This window comes from Schistocerca gregaria, chromosome 2, assembly GCF_023897955.1.
Source record: "Schistocerca gregaria isolate iqSchGreg1 chromosome 2, iqSchGreg1.2, whole genome shotgun sequence".
Lineage (NCBI taxonomy): Eukaryota > Metazoa > Arthropoda > Insecta > Orthoptera > Acrididae > Schistocerca > Schistocerca gregaria.
The window spans coordinates 580,919,772-580,932,967 of record NC_064921.1 but is presented as its reverse complement, the minus strand read 5'-3'; the positions used below and the strand labels follow the sequence as shown (position 1 = coordinate 580,932,967).

Sequence of the window (13,196 nt, the reverse complement as noted above, 5' to 3'; positions counted from 1 at the left end):
AGACAGAGATTTAGGAACCAGGTATGAATCGTGAGACATCTCCAGTGGCAGACGTGGACTCTGCAAACAATTTATTGGTTATGAAGTACAGATTAAAACTGAAGAAACTGCAGAAATGCAGGAATTTAAGGAGATGGGACCTGGATAAACTGAAAGAACCAGAGGTGGTAGAGGGTTTCAGGGGGAGCATTAGGGACCGATTGACAAGAACAGGGGAAATGAGTACAGAAGAAGAATGGGTAGCTTTGAGAGTTGAAATAGTGAAGGCAGCAGAGGATCAAGTTGGTAAAAAGACGAGGGCTGGTAGAAATCTTTGGGTAACACAAGAGATACTGAATTTAATCGGTGAAAGCAGAAAATACAGAAATGTAATAAATGAAGCTGGCGCAAGGGAATACAAACGTCTAAAAAATGAAATCGACAGGAAGTGCAAAATGGCTAAGCAGGAATGGCTAGAGGACAAATGTAAGGATGTGGAAGCATACATCGCTAGAGGTAAGATATAATGTCTACAGAAAAATTAAAGAGACCTTTGGAGAAAAGAGAACCACCTATATGAATACCAAGAGCTCAGATGCAAAACCAAGTCCTAAGCAAAGAAGGGAAAGCAGGAAGGTGGAACGAGTGTATAGAGGGTCTACACAAGGGAGATGCAATTGAGGACAATATTATGGAAATGGAAGAGGACGTAGAGGAAGATGGGAAGGGAGATACGATACTATGTGAATAATTTGACAAAACCCTGAAAGACCTAAGTCAAAACTAGGCCCCGGGAGTAGACAACATTCCGTTAGAGCAGCTGATAGCCTTGGGAGAGGCAGCCATGACAAAACTCTTCCATCCTTGTGAGCAAGATGTACGAGACAGGCGGAATACCCTCAGACTTCAAAAAGAGTATAATAATCCCATTTCCAAAGAAATTAGGTGCTGACAGAAATGAAAAATTACCGAACTTACAGTTTAATAAGTCACGGCTGCAAAATACGCACAAGTATCATTTACAGAAGAATGGAAAAAGTTGTAGAAGCCGACACCGGGGAAGATCAGTTTGAATTCAGGAGAAATGTAGGAACACGCTAGGCAACACTGACCCTACGAATCTAATGGAAAATTGGTTAAGGAAAGCCAAATATACGTATGTAGCATTGGTAGACTTATAGAAGTCTTTTGACAATGTTGAATGGAATTCAAATTCTAAAGGTGGCAGGGCTAAAATACAGAGAGCACAAGGCTATTTACAATTTGTACAGAAACCAGATGACAATTATAAGAGTTGAGGGGCACGAAAGGGAAGCAGTGGTTGAAAAGGGAGTGAGACATGGTAGTAGCCTGTCCCAATGTTATTCAATCTGTATAATGAGCAAGCAGTAAAGGAAACAAAAGAAAAATTTGGAATGGCAATTAAAGCCTAGGGAGAAGAAAAAAAGCTATGAGGTTTGCCGATGATATTGCAATTTTTGCAGAGGCAGTTAGGAACTTGGAAGAGCAGTTGAACGTAATGGACAGTATCTTGAAAGAAGGATATAAGATGAACATCAACAAAAGCAAAACAAGGATAATGGAATGTGGTCGAGTTAAATCATGTGATGCTGAGGAAATTAGATTAGGAATTGAGAGACATTTAAATTTGAAAATGAGTTTCGCAATTTGGGAAGCAAAATAACTGATGATAGTCGAAGTGGGGAAGATATAAAATGCAGACTGGCAATGGCAAGGAAAGCGTTACTCAAGAAGAGAAATTTGTTAACGTCGAGTATAGATTTAAGTGTCAGGAAGTCCATTCTGAAAGTATTTGTATGGAGTGTAGCCATGTATGGAAGTGAAACATGCACGATGAATAGTTTACACAAGAAGAGAATAGAAGCTTTTGAAAAGTGGTGCTACAGAAGAATGCTGAAGAGTAGATGGGTAGATCACGTAACTGATGGGGAGGTACTCAACAGAATTGGGGAGAAGAGAAATTTCTGGTAAAACTTGACCAAAAGAAGGGATCGGTTGGTAGAACACATTCTGAGACATCAAGGGATCACCAGTTTAGTACTGGAGGGAAGCGTGTGGGGTAAAAATCGTAGAAGGAGACCAACATATGAATAAAAAGTATATTCAGAGGGATGTAGGCTGCAGTAGTAACTCGGAGATGAAGATGCGTCCACAGGATAGAGTAGCATGGAGAGCTGCATCAGATTAGTCTTCGGACTGCAGATCACAACAACAACAACAAGATATATGAGAGCAATTGTTCAATAGAGGAGATATATTTCATAGCAGCGAAGATGAACAACTTCTCGTTGCTTTTAACGTATGGTTTTAGAGGCCAACATGTAACTAACTAAACCCAGGACTTGTCCACGGTGATAGACGGCTAAGGATATAGATCTACAGTGTACTCCCCAAGCCACCTAACGGTGTGTGGCGAAGGGTACTCTGGTACAACTTACTGATCTCCTCCCCCATCCCTTCCCTGTTCCACTCGAGAACGGCGCATAAGAAGAATGGCTGCCGGTAAGCCTCTGTATTAGCTCTTAATTTCTCGCTTTTTTTTGCGTGGTCATTTCACGAGATGTATGTGTGAGGAAGTTCTATGTTGTCCTACTCTTACCGGAAATCGTTCACTCGGAATTTAAATAGCGAACCTCTCCGTGTAACGTCTGTCGGAGTTTGTTGAGCACCTCTGTAACGGTCTCACGCCGATTAAACGATCCCGTGACGAAAGCACCGCTTGTCGTTGAACGTTCTCTATCTCTTCTATCAGTCCTGCTTGCTAAGGATCCCTTATAGATGTACAATACTGAAGTACCGGTCCAACAAGCGCCTTGTAAGCCACTTCCTTCGTGGATTTGTTACATTTCCTTAATATTCTTCCTGTGAATCTCAGTCTGGCATCAGTTTTAAACACCGGAAGCGTATTCACCAACCAACCGCTGGCCATACGATGGTGCTCTGGTATAATGGTGCTCTGTTGTACACTTTTAGTAGCTCAGTATGGATTGTTGCAGCGTTGTTTCCCCTTCAAACGCAGAAAACGAATTGCCGCAGAACACCTTACTTTCTCTTCGCAGTGCTACGGTACAGAGGCACGGGTATTTATAAGAGGCCGGCCAGGGTGGCCGAACGGTTCTAGGCACTACAGTCTGGAGCCGCGCGACTGTTACGGCCGCAGGTTCGAATCTTGCCTCGGGCATGGATGTGTGTGATGTCCTTAGGTTAGTTACGTTTAAGTAGTTCTAAGTTCTAGGGGACTGATGACCTTAGAAGTTAAGTCCCATAGTGCTCAGAGCCATTTGAACCATTTATATGTGTACAAGAACTGCAGAAATATACATATAAAAATTAATTAAATTATGATTGCCCTCACAGCTGCTATATTCTCAGCCTTCTTTCCATTATTTTAAGTGACAACAAAACATGCTCAGATATCTTTGTTTATTAATTTGGCACTAACCGTCATTTCTTACAGATCCTATTTCGTTATCAAAAGTAAATTAACTTCAGAGTCTTCACTTTCTTTGTCTAGACTTCGCAGAAGTACTCGTTTCTTATCGCGTTGGCTACAAGCATACTGAACATTTTGCGAAAGCTTCTCCTTTCTAGCGAAATTGTGGTTTGTCCTGTTTAGCGAAATAGTGAACGATTGTTCTTGTATTCTATATTCAAGATTCCTCGGCAAGGACCAGGGAGAAAGGTCTCGTGCCTGGGTAGCGCCTGCACGGAGCTGCAACCAGGCAGCCACTGCTCGGCCCCACCAGTAGGAGAGCCTTGGCCGATAGCGGGCGGCAGCGATTGCGACTGCAGCGCCCCAGGCGGCCGGTGCAGGAAACGGCGGCTTGCAGTAGCGGCAACGACGTGCACCTCATTCGACGCATAGCAGCCGCCTACAGCAGCCACTTGTTGCAGCCAATTGGGGAGACCTGCGCCAGGCCAACGCAGATTCCAGGGCGTACGAAGAGCTGCGAGCACAGCCGCTGTCCGTGCTCCTGCAACTGTAGTTGAGGTAGGTTGTGGCAAGAGCAGCCACCGGGTCACGGTCGCGCCGCGCCGCGCCCTCGCTGCGAATCTCCTATCGGTTTTCTGAACCGCCCTGCAAACTCGCACTGTTGCGCGCCTTTGCGTTATGAGATGTTCGTTATAATCACCTTACTGCATAAGTGTAATAATGTTGTTGAGGTAAAACTAAGCAGATATGCAAGTTTTAAATCGCAAAGTAATGTAAATTTTATTTTTCCTTTTTAAAGCAAAAGTGTTTCGGAGCTACAGCTCCTGTTTTCAGTGACTGTCGCTGATGGCTTTGGGCATTCCATTTTCTTCAGTTTATACTCTCGCAGTAAATGAACGACTGTGTTCAGCGCTGATGGTATTGCAAGAAAAACGTGTCAGACGAATTAACTAACAAATACGGTGTTAATGCAAAGCCTGTTTGCTTTCGTCTTGGGAACTTCGTCCGACAAATTTCTTTAATTTTTTTTATACAAACAGAATTTGGCCACAAAATGTACATCTGCATCACTCAAAAACATAATCATTCGCCTAAAAATCTCAAATGGTGTTGTAGCCCTGAAACTAGTTCCATTCAAATAGGTAAAATTTGTGCGTGTCTGTTTAAAATGTCGTGTTACTAGCGCAAATATCCTTGACGTGTAAGCTGCAGTGAAAGATAGCTCTTAATGTGACACATTACAGATTTTAAACTGTATTTCCTTCCAGTACTTGGCCCTAATTAATTCTTTCTGCTGTGGCTTTAGAAATGCCCCGTGTTTAACGAAACGCTACATCAGATTTACTGTGGACCGAAAAAATTAGACGTACGTTTTACCTCATAATTCACTAAAACAAGGAACAGTATTTGTTCTTCAGGGCGAGAAGTCGTGCCATATCCAGATATATTAAGACCTACAAAGCTTTCATTGAATTATAATTTTAATACTGAACTCTCTCTCTCTCTCTCTCTCTGTGTCTATCTGTCTGTCTCTCTTGCTCGTTCTTCTTCGCTGATCTTGAAACAGTGTATCCGTTTTCTTATTTTTATTTCTGCTGTTTTTCCTTCTTTTCAAAGGTCACTTTTTAACACAAGTGATACCACATGATAAACTGAACTTTCTTGGTCATTCAGCGGTGGTCGTTGTTTCGTGTTACAATCTCTATAGTCCATGCAAGTGTTTTCTTTTAGAAATATTTTTTGTGGTTTAACAACCTTTTATGATGAGTACCGCTACCCAGTACTGAAATACATTATTTCTCACGTAAGAAAATCACACGTCTTGAATTTTCATCGGACAGAGGAATTACAATATCACTTTCCAAACAAAATCACTTTCCAAACGCGGGTGACTGCCAAACTATTATTCAGAGCAAATGAATCTGACTGCATGTAGATAAGTAGGTATACAGGTTAGCAAATTGTAAAAATGAATTTTCATTCCGAAGTAATTTGCACGTAGCGTAGTAACTGTCTTTAATCCAAATGCGTATATGGATCAACATTGTGTATAACAAGACTGTTCACTCATTTTTTATTTTACTTATATTTTGAGACTATTGTCTATTTATTCGACCTTCATCACGTGATATCACAAGCATCTTGACGAGGACCTTAACATCAAAAGCGATTGTTAAATGTAAAGTGGAACATTCACAATATGGGGTTTCCCGTTGATAAATACGAAATTATTCCCCCAAGGAGCGAAGAAAATGTACTTCAACGATATATATGTGAACAGTTCGTTCATTCTACGACAGGAATACGTGTAAGAGCATCCTTATAGAAAATTATAGTTTGGGCGTATCTTACGTCTGAAAAATTAGCACACATGGTCAGACGGAGTATGAACGCCTAGAGTGCTGGTTTTCGAGACGGAGATGTGAACCAGACTCAGATCGAAACTACCCATCGTCACATGATTCTGGAAGACGGCCGTCCTGAGAGCGGCTTTCAAGCGGTTTTGCACAGCCTTACCTTACAGTTTCTGGTGGAGGGTACTTTGTGCACACTGCCGCTTCCGCCTTTTCCCGTTCCAATCGCTTATCCCCGGGAAGTACGATTGCAAGACTCCGCGTGAGATCGAATCTCTCTGATGTTGTCTAATGGTCTTTTCGTGAGACATCCGTAGGAGGCAGGACTATGTTGCTTGACTCTTCTAGGAAAGTACGCTCTCGGAACTTTTACTAGTAGACCACACCGCGATGCAGTTGGCTAAATGTCTCTTGAGTTGGCTGAATATCTCTGTGACGTTTTCGCGCTTACTAAATGAACCTTTAACGAAGCGTGCAGTTCTTCGTTGGATCTTATCTACTTCCTCTATCAGTCCTATCCAATACGGATCCCAGATGACGAGCAATATTTAAGTATTGGTCGAACAATACTTCCTTTCTTGATCTACTACGTTTTCTGCGTATTCTTCCAACGTATCTCAGCCGCATCTAATTCTGTAGGGTCATTTCATTTCATAGATTATGGAAGTAGTTGCTTACAGTGATTGTTCTTCGTGTATGGAATATACAGTAAAGGTGCTTTCTGTCTATGTTACCTAGTGTTTTAGGTATGTTTACGTTAGGGCTCAACTTCCACTCCCTGCAACAACTGTCTATCATCTGTAGGCCTTCCTGCATTTCACTCCAATCCTTCAGCGCTGCGATTCCTCTGTATTCAACAGCATCGTCCGCGAAAAGCCTCATGGAACTTCTGACGTTACTCGCTAGGTCAATCATATACCGTGTGTTAAGGATACAGGTTCAGATATTGTGATCATTGATACCTAAATACGTACCCACTTGAATGTGTAAGTTGATTTTAGGGTTTCGTACTTAAGTCGGTAAAAACGGAATCCTTACAGGATCACTTTGTTGTACGTCTGTCTGTCTTTTCAATACGCTTTTTCGTAGACGTATCAAATTGAAATTCGTGACATATATTAACATCTACGCTACCATGGCGATGTAAAAAAGTGACGCTTGTAACTCAATACAAAACGATATGGCCATGTCACATATTTAGATACTCGAAACCTTACTCACTAAACCTACAGTGTATTTCCCGCTAGTCTAGTCATGAAATTTGCCGAGGTGCAAGATTTCACACTACAATCGAAGGAAAAAAATTAAAAACTGTTAATTTGTAATTATATCACACGAAAAAATATTTCTTTTGCCATTTGTTATCCGACTTCAAACTTGAAATTAAAACATTCTCGAAAGTCTTGGAATCCATGGGACCGAAATCTTGTCAGTAGCAATGCCGTAACAGGCAAAAATCATCAGGATTTTCGATTCCCGGAATAGAAGGATTGCCTATATAAATAATTACGTTTGTACAGAACACCCAAGTGCGCGAGTTGTAAAAGGACCTTGGCAAATTTATTCTCTGCTTCTAACAGTCTTCCTGCAAACACTTCTCGTAATTTCGTACCTGATGTTCTCTGCACAGCCGTAACTGCATCAGGAAGTGAACTGTGCCTGTCAGTACAGACTAACCGTTTTGTGTCCACACGTCCACACTTCATCACCTAAGCTGCTGCTCAGGGGAAAATAAGGACTGATAATGGCTTGCTCTTGCCTGGAGTACCCAGAGGTACTAACCAGCCTAAAAACGTATTAAATATGGAGAAGGGATCTGTTCTTTCGGACATGTCCCGAAAGAACAGATACCATCTCCATATATAGTTAAGGTTAACTGGCCGTTGATCTTCTTCTTCTGTGCGGAAGCACACACATTGCCGGAACTCTTACGGGGCTCGGTCAGATTGTCTGCCGCGAGTAATGAGTGTAGTGGGCAGGGGCACTACGAATGTAGTGTGCCGACAGTATGTTGGGAATGTGGGTCTCACGTGGAGCGTGCAAGAGATAAATCACTGCAGTCGCTCTATCCTCTGTGCCCTCGGTGGCTAAGATGGATAGAGCGTCTGCCATGTAAGCAGCAGATCCCGGGTTCGAGTCCCGGTCGGGACACACATTTTCAACTGTCTCCGTTGATGTATATCAACGCCTGTCGACAGTGTAGGGTCTTGATTTAATTATCATTTCTAAAAACATACTACTCGTAATAGCTGTAATTATTAGTCTGTAAATGAAGTAAATACTGATGTAATGTTGTTCAGTACGCTTCCCTCAGCCACCAATAAAATATTTGCACTTATGCCCCTAACATCGTGTGTATTGTGAAAAGTAACGGTACCATAACAGTCCCTTGGGGGACACCCGAAGTCACTATAACGTCTGGAGATTTCTCTCCGTTCAGAACGACACTCGGACGAGACACTCAAGAATACTGATTACGCGTCTAGGATCTGTATCTAACATGAGTAACAGGGGTGTACTAAACGCACACAAAGAAGAAGAACGCGAATTGTCACAGGGTTGTTTCTTGTTTGGGAGTGCGTCTCGGGAATACTGAAAATTCTGGATTGGCAGATCCCTGAAGACGGACACCAAATTTACATTGAACGCCTGCTTACAAAGTGTAAGGAACCAGCATCGGGTAAAGAATCTAGCAGTGTAATACAGTCCACTAGGCACGAGCCCTTAGGGACCGCGAAAACAAGATTAGACTTGCTACAGGATACACAGAGGCGTTTAAGTGGCCTTCTTTGCGCGCTCCATACGCAAAAGGAACGGCGAGAACCTCAGTATTTCGTAGAATAGTAAGTACACTCTTCCACGCGATGCGAAATGGTTTGAAGAGTACCGCTTCATGATCATGACACGCCAGCTGTTAAAGCCGCACAATGAAGTTTAAACGATTTACAGACGGTTCTTCTTTGAAAATTAATTTTCTTTCATAACATTTATTGTTAAAATGACAAAATATAAATGTTATTTAGTTTTGTGGGTGATCTTTTGTAACAATCTTTTTTTTTATGGAATGATAAGCAACTCTCAGTACATCGCGAGTGCTATCTATAACTCTGTCTTAGACAAAAGATTATTATCTACACTGATGACAAACACTTCTTACAGAATGTGCTTCCTCTCCCCGCCATCACTTGCTTCACCCACACTCTTCAGTCCCTGTTTAAAATCAACCAAGTTAAAATGTGTGCGCTATATATACTGTTTGCAAATCACTTGATTGTTGGACTCCTTACTTTCAGAACTGGCAGTAGCTGGAAGAGTCCAAGCTTCCAATGCAATATGTCTGATGACAGCCAGTAATTATTATTATTATTATTATTACTATTGTTATTATATTGTGTAGGTCATACAGCAGCGCAGCAGCTATTGCATAGTTACTGTTCAGATGTATAGTCAATTTGTTCGTTTATTGATGTGAAGAGAATAATGAAGCAACTGCTGTTCTATTGCGAGAACTATGTTAACTCGACGAAGGCATATTCATGAAATATTTAAGTCTTTGTTTTATACTGGTATATGCCTCAATTTTACTGTCGCAGATGAGTGGTAAAAAGTACATGTGGTTTTAATGGAGCAGATAAGAAAGATTAGTTTCAAAAGCTGTAGACCCCACCCCCCGCATGTGTCACGCCTTAATGCAATATTTGGGAAAAAATGCAATTATTAGTAACTTATGCAATCAACATTACAGTCTTACAAAATACTGATTATAGTAACGATATTTTAGAAAAATAATTTAGTATCAGGACTGAAACACAATTAAACCAGCTGCTTTTACCCGTCAGAAAATTTCATTTCACCCCTCATCAGAAGGATGTAAAAAAGGAAAAAGAATTTTAGAAAAGAACTGTTCCTGGAGCTGCAATATAATTCCTCCCTCACTCCTCGCGTCGCTTCTCAAAGCCCCAACGAAAAGCTGTATTAAAACGTTCTGCATCCAACAATGAATAGCCGGTAACTGTGGAAAAGAGAGTGAGTGTGGTCCGTTCGTAAAGTAATAACATTCGACTTATGCATAACCTCCCGTTTGCTAAATACTGAAGCTCAGGCAGGTAATAGTACAAATTGATATTGTGCCATTTGGAAAGTTATGAAGAAAGGAAGAAAGAGAGAAGTTCTCATTAATGAACTAAGTAACATACTTACGTACGCCATAAAGGGTCTCTGTTTATGAAATGTTAAGAGAAACAATCATTTCTCCTATAATCCATTCGCCAGTGGAACAGGAGAAGGAAACACCCCTATAATGTACCAAGGACGCTCCACGATACGCTGTAGAACTGCTTGCCCGATATTTTGGGAAGTGTGGTATAATAGCAGTTAAATATTTTTATAACAAAAAACTCACTTTTTGTAAATAGTCATCATCCATGACTATACATTTCTGCCAAGTTCCAATTTTTTTCATCCCAAAGAATAGATATGTTTTGTCGAAACCGAAGATTCACAGAAACCATAACATCGTAGTTTCCAGAATGAGATTTTCACTCTGCAGCAGAGTGTGCGCTGATGTGAAACTTCCTGCCAGATTAAAACTGTGTGCCGGACTGACACTCGAACATTGTAGTTTGATACAAATTTCTAACCAGCGAGTTCAATAATCAAGTTTGTGTTATGAGGCAAATTCAATGAATCAAAAATACTTACGGGGATGCTGGCGTGGTATCTGTGCGACACGTCGCTCCTGTGTTGATAAGGCGTTGTTCTTGAACAAGTAAACACACTATTGCCTGTTGTGAATGCCCGAGTCAGGGATATAGACGGAAGGGTGTAAATAACACCGCAGGCGTAGAGACGCAGGCACAGAAACACTACCTAGTTGGTCTGTGCGATCCAGCGCCAGCATCAGAGTGTTAACCTCAGATATGCCTAAAATAAGAAAATATATCGTGGTAGGATGTTCGCTAACTAGACGAACAATATGGTGAACTTCATAAGTAATTACTTTTTAACGTTTATGACATCGAATTTGCTATTTTTAAATGGGATTATTTACATTTCTTCAGTGGCGCTGGCAAGAGTGTTGGAGTACGTCAACTGAGTAACGTATGTGGAACATGATGAAGTAGTAAGAACATTGCAGCGCGGCAAACCACTGTCAGGACGAGAGATCCAAATATCTGCTCTACTTTACAAGCTGAAATCAGAGGCATTATAGTCCAGTCAACAAGGAAAATTTTGGGAAGAAATTAGTGTAGTCGTAAATTTTAGCACAGTGCTGGGAGTGTTATGAACAACGTACTAAGAATCCTGCCAGTGGGGTGTGGGCGTTGGGGGGAGTTGGGTGTAAAAGTCACTTTTTATGGTTTTATCGAGTAACTCGAGATCCGCGGCTTCTAACGAAAATGTTACCGATATAAAATTAAACTACATTAAATTTCCGACAAAAAAGTTTGTATTCATTTTTTTTTCTCTAGTACTAACAGTTTCTGCGTTCAGGGAATGGAAAAACCGCAGATTATTAAAAATATTGTTCTAACAGTATAAAATTAATGTTCATTTTTAAATGAAATGGGTTAAAAGCAATTATTGTATGTGTATATCACATCTTAAGTGGAGCAGAGCCGTATTAAGGGATATATCGTGTTTTGTGTTCCGGGAGGTGTAGGAGAGCATTGGGAAGGGATTTTTTTTTTTTTGGGGGGGGGGGGGGGTTAGAAGTGCAAAGGAAGGTAGGTCGCCGGATTGCTTTTATGCACTTCCCTTCTTCATAAGGCAGCAGATTGAAAGTCGAGCAGGTGCTTCCCCGTTGTGCCTATCTCATTACGTCACAAGAAGCAACAACAGGGTGTTTCACCAAGTTATGTAGCCCCTCTAAATTGCGCCTTAGGCGCAGACATGACCAGGGAGTGTCTATTTTGCACAAAATGCGTTAACACTACATGGAATTCAAATCTGAGTTAACTAATAAAACAACACAGATAATGCACATCAACATAACCTACGTAAATGTCTGCAAGGCTAGAGGAGAAATTGATTTTTAATCATCCTGTATGGCATCTGTTGTGTTCTTCCGTGAAACGCAGCTTCCCTTACCATGGGCGGTGGTCGCTTTTCAATTTATGGGCAGACTATCCTTCACTGGCAGTTCCTGTATAGTAATTTTGTGTATGTATCCAATATAACTTACTCTCATGTTAATATAGTGAGCCACTTTTTGCAGTTGCTATGTGAGCTATTATGTAAAATACGTTACCGTGTGTTTAATTTTTAGGTGTGATGTTGTCAGTAACGTACGTAGTGTTGGCGGGAAACTGATTGGTTTGGTAAACGTGGCGCAAAGCTGCTGTATATCGTTGCATAGTTGACAGCGTATTTTAAAGCCATGTAATTATGTTTTAGTCATTTGGTCGTGAATTAATAAATGATCAAAAAATTACTGTTGGTCTGTCATATTAACTGTGTTACGGTAGGCTGCATAAATCTTCTCCATTTCGGATCAGCTGGCTCTGGTAGAGTGAACGGCAGTGATTGGAGCCACATACAACCCACCCACAGTATATCTTCCAAGGTGGGTGTGAATATATTCTGATGGAATGGGGCTGGTATGATTGAATCTCGAACAGTGATCTGCTGTAATGCATTGATTTACTTACGTTGAAGTGCCTGAAATCGTACGTTGAAATGCCTTAAGTTGTACAACACCTAGGTGACTTACTCGTGATGCACAGGGAGACAATTTAAGTCTCTGGGTCTCTTCAAATTTTGAGAGATGTGGCTACGGTGATCGATTTGATACCGCTCATGCTGCGAAAAGTATTCCAGACAGAGATAATGAAGACAGTGAAATGAACATTGTCGAATACATATTGATTGTATATTCCACTTTGGACAGGCTTTTGAGTATGGTAGACAACTCACAGCTCCAGCTGTTGAGTTTTTTTTACATAATAGTTCATTTAACAACTGCAAATAAGTACATAATGAACTGAAAATAGCACTACTACATAAATATGAGCGCAGTGAAGTTGTTTTGTCAGACACTGGACAGGAAGTGCCAGGGAGGCATGGACTGTAAACTGAGAAGCGAGCAACGCTCATGGTGGGGAAGTTGCCTTTCCCGGAAGAACATTACAGCTCCCGTATAGGATGACTAAGAAGGATTTTCTCCTCTAGGTCACAGTGTGCAGAGATTTATTTAGATTCTATCCATATGCATTACCTGCGTTTTGTTATTAGTAATTCATATCTGAATTCCATGCAGTGTTAACGCATTTTGTGAAAACTAAACGCTCCTCGGTTATGTCTGCGCCCTGCATCTCGAATGATTCGTAAGACACACTGACGAGGACCTGCGTAATTTTGTGGAAGACGCTGCAGTTGCTACTTGTCACGCAGTGGCGTAGACAGAATGG

General features: G+C 41.2%; 1 protein-coding gene across 1 annotated transcript in view; it reads left to right on the top strand.

Annotated features, from left to right (window-relative positions):
- LOC126333259 (uncharacterized) overlaps positions 1 to 13,196 on the top strand; it is a 222,623-nt gene that overhangs the window by 91,308 nt on the left and 118,119 nt on the right. The window contains exon 2 of the mRNA XM_049996725.1: positions 3,656 to 3,991. The gene's annotated coding sequence lies outside the window, so the exon portion shown is untranslated. The remainder of the gene's footprint in view (positions 1 to 3,655; positions 3,992 to 13,196) is intronic.